This window comes from Hyperoodon ampullatus (genome assembly GCF_949752795.1).
Source record: "Hyperoodon ampullatus genome assembly, chromosome: 17".
In the NCBI taxonomy this organism is placed as follows: domain Eukaryota; kingdom Metazoa; phylum Chordata; class Mammalia; order Artiodactyla; family Ziphiidae; genus Hyperoodon; species Hyperoodon ampullatus.
In genome coordinates this window covers 29,809,827-29,814,149 of record NC_136930.1, presented here as the reverse complement: position 1 = coordinate 29,814,149, position 4,323 = coordinate 29,809,827, and positions in this window count along the sequence as shown.

Below are 4,323 nucleotides of genomic sequence, written 5' to 3'. Positions count from 1 at the left end.
CGTCCACACCAGCAGACACGTCTCAGGCTGGGACACACAGGGCTGTGGCTCGGACGCTCTGTATAGTTCTCACTTTGTCCTGCCTGCCGCAAACTGGTGTTGTACGCTCCTCTGAGCCCCTGAAGCTCCCCTTCTGTTCCAGCTGATCTCTCCACTGGTGAGGGGCTTCCCTGGATGTGGGAACTGTTCTTCTCCTTCAGTTACCCCCAGGGGTGCAGGTCTCAACCCACTTCCTCTCCTCTTCCTTTTCCCTTCTTCTTTCTTTTGTCCTACCTGGTTACTCAGTGATTTTTCTTGTCCTTTTAGGTGTCCAAGGTCCTCTGCTAGTGTTCATCCAGTTCTCTGTGGGAATTGTTCCATTTGTATATGTATTCTTGATTCCTTTGAGGGGAAAGGTGAACTCTACATTCTCCTACTCCTCCACCATCTTGACTCCCCCGTCTCATTTCTAGAGATATTTTAACGCAGACTTTGCACTAACTCTAATTCCTAAGAACCTAAATAGCTACTCTGGTCTTCTAGGCAGGTATTTTATGGAGAGAGTTTTTGATTCAAGGCAGCCACAACAAGATCCTAACAAGTGCTAGTGTTATCTCCCTAATGAGTTGGGAATATTACATTTAACATCTTGTAGAGTCTTTATCTTCAGTATTCATCTAAGTGAAGAGTGATAGCAATAAGTAGGACCCAAAGGAATCTCCCAGGTCTCCTTCTTCATACAAAAATTAAAACTACATCCCTGGAATAAAGCACACAAAAAGTTAGGGCCATCATAAAAGGTTTTAAAAATTCAAAGATTGTTATTGTTACTACATCACCATTTAACTCCCCACTTTAGCCAGTTAAGAATATGAATGGGTTTTGTAGAATGATGATGGATCATCATGGTGATAATCAGATGGTGATTTAAATTGTCATGAGTATCTCAGATGTGACCTCCTTACTGGAATAAATTGTTCATTCTCTGTCACTTGGCTTGATCTGACAAATGATTTTTTTAAAATTTATTCCAATTAGTACAGGATATGTTATTGAATTTTCTCACTTGCCAAGGATAGCAGTACACCTTTGCCATATTGTACCATGTTATGTCAAATCTGTGTTATAATTTAGTTTGAAATGAAATAAATCATTCTTACCCTTACATAGAATTCTTTTCTGCCATCTACACTGATGACAGCATGCTGATGATAGAATCTGAATAAGATGAGCTAGGAGATGCAGATGCATTCAGGTCAACATATGGAAAAAAGATGTAAGAAAGAGGTTTGACCAATCCAAAGAAATTTCTACGTGTCTAATTATTTAGGGCAAGCTAGAATAGTCTCTGAATTAATAATATAAAGTAATAATTAACAATTATTAATGAGTTGTTTTAGCTTATAGACACTACTATCAAGAAAGAGTTACATGTACCATTTTGGATATGCTCTTCAACTCATTCACTCAGTAATCTAAGACTGCTTGATTTGAGTGGACTCAGAGAAAGAGGTATGTGTCCATAGTTTAAAGGATTTACTTTTTGGCTATCATTACTCCGTGTATTTACTTATGCTCAAAGTGCGTTTAGCATATTCAACATACAACAACCCATAATAGGAGAAATTTTCAAAGCTCTGGAATGAGAATCATGCACTTTACATCAAGTAACTATTCTCATTTTGAAAAATAATTCTTGACTTGCTACTATGCCCTATTAGATATTGAATCACCAACCACGAGATTCTAGCATTTTCTGTGAACTGAATGAAAATTAAGCATGCCAGTAGGACTCCAATATCAAGTGGAAATTGTATATACTGGATGAGGCCCAAGCAGGTCCTGATTACACAATTTGCATGAAAAGGTAATACCCATTACCAATTACCTGAACCTCCTGCAAGGTCACGCCTTCCTCAAGGCACAGCAATAGCCTGAGGAGGAAACATTTCCAGTCTGTTTTATCGATTATTTGAAATGCTGACACCAACCAAAGAGGACTGTTGCAGTGCAAGAATTCAACTCAGGAGTGGCTCTGAAGGAAAGCAGGGAAAATAAATTCTTTAAGTTATAAATCTTCACTTTACACAGGAGGAGAGATAGTCAGAAATAACTGTCTATTCTGCTGCAGAGATAGTGGGTAATAGTTTTACTGGATGATCTGGGAGTTGGAGGGGACAAGACTGGAATCACAGTAACCAATTTGCCAGTGGATTTTCTTCATTGTTTCAGTTTTTAGAAACAGAGTAGTCTCTTTTCACAGCAATGCTTTCTCATAACCAAAATCATGATCTATTTAACTGATAGCATTGCTCGTGGTTTGAGTTTCCTGGCTATAAAATATCATAACACTTTAGGTGTAAGAACATACTTTTTTTCCCCAAAAGATATGAGATGTAACATTGTCAGCTGATACCCAAGTATTTAAACTAGATGCAAAGCCTCTAAAATATTTTAACTAATAGTATCACTTTCACCAGGAGGGCTAGTATAATGTGGTGAGTAGAACTGGATAGGAGTCCAATGAATCACTAAATAAATTTTGAGAATGAAGGAAATCATATCCATAACGTTTTTGTTTTCTATCTATTAACATCCTTGTTTTACTAGTCCTTTTCTATTCCAGGATTCTAAAGGTGATTGAAAGGACAGGATTATTAAGATGACAAGGTTTCATTAAAGAAACAAACATTTATATGATAATGTGGATAAGGTGTTAATATAATAGTTCATTTTGGAGCTATGAGTTCCATCTCCTGGATCATATATTTTAGATGTTGATTTTATATCATACTTCCTTTAATATAATACTGCAGTGTTTCTCAAAGATGGCTAATTATCAAGAACTTTTAATGCATTAAGTGGCCATACAGATTGCTGAGTTCCATCTCAGCCTTGCTGAATTAAATTTAACAAACACTTCAAATATTTTTGATGTTTGGCTATGGTTTGGGAACATAGTCATTTGACATTTCTGGCTAATTCTTTCCTGAGAATATTCTTTGCTTAGCCAACAGAAATCTTTCCTTTCCTGGGAATGTGACAGAGTTCTATCATTTTCCATAATTCCTAGCTCAAGTTTGAGGATGTAGTATTGTGTATGTATGTATATAATTGTCATTATATAATTAATTTAATGAACAAAGATTGAAGAGGCAATCCAGAGTATATTTCCTGCTGAATAAAGACTTTTAATATATTTGACAGATGGAAATGTTCCAACTTGAATTTGTTTGTAACTGTGAATTATCCAATATACTGACAGTGATGTTCGATTTGAAACTCATTCATTCCTGCACTAGTCACGAAGCGAAACACCTTCTAAAGAGCATATTTAATTGTTCAGATGTTTGTGTGAAATTACTGCCATTAATCACAGTATTGATTATGGTTCTCCTGTTTTCCTGCAGTCTTCTATTTTTAAACAGTCCTCTGAAGTGACACACAGAGGCATCCATGTTATCCATGACTTTCTAGTTTGTAATCTAATTGATAGATAAAAAATTTATTGCCTACCATTTAAGTCTGCTGCTTGTGTTGGAAATGTAGTTATTTTTGTCACTTCCTGTTTGCCACAAAGCAAGTTCTCTTCTGCAGTTTCAACAACTGGATCACTTTTTCTTTAGTCAGCATCTCCCTACATATTAGGACTGACCTTAAGCAAAACCAACTAGTAGGCAAAGCTTTTTTGCCTCTCCCCCAGCTCACTTGTCAGCACACCTCCTTAACCCACTCTTATTTTCTGCCTTTCAAACAGTAAGCTTCTAGATTGTGTTCAGTTTCAAAGATCTCAGCTATCAAGTAGCTTAGCTTAAAATGTATAAGCCTGTATGCCTCCTAGAGGTATCTACATTTTGATAGTGACCTTGAAAATCAATAGACATCCTGCCTCAAAACTGGGACACCTCATGGAGTTAAAAATGTTTAGAAATCACTGTTTAAAAACTCTCAGAGATTTCTATCTTTTAGGCCAAGTAAATTACTTTTCTTTTGGTGTAGGAGAGGTTATCAGTTGGTGTTAAATGATGTCTTTCTGGGCCTCAGTTCTCTAACCTGTAAAATAAAGTTATTGAACTAGATTATTCAAAGTCACTTCCACCTCCAAAATTTCAGCGTCTTAAGAATGTAAATTGATTCTTCATGGCTCATATGGGCCATGGTCATGCAGGACTGGGTCTTATACATCTCTAGTTCATATGTGGGCACTGTTTAGTATAACCTGGTATCAGAATCATTTTTTTTTACATCTTTATTGGAGTATAATTGTTTTACAATGGTGTGTTAGTTTCTGCTTTATAACAAAGTGAATCAGTTATACATATACATATGTTCCCATATCTCCTC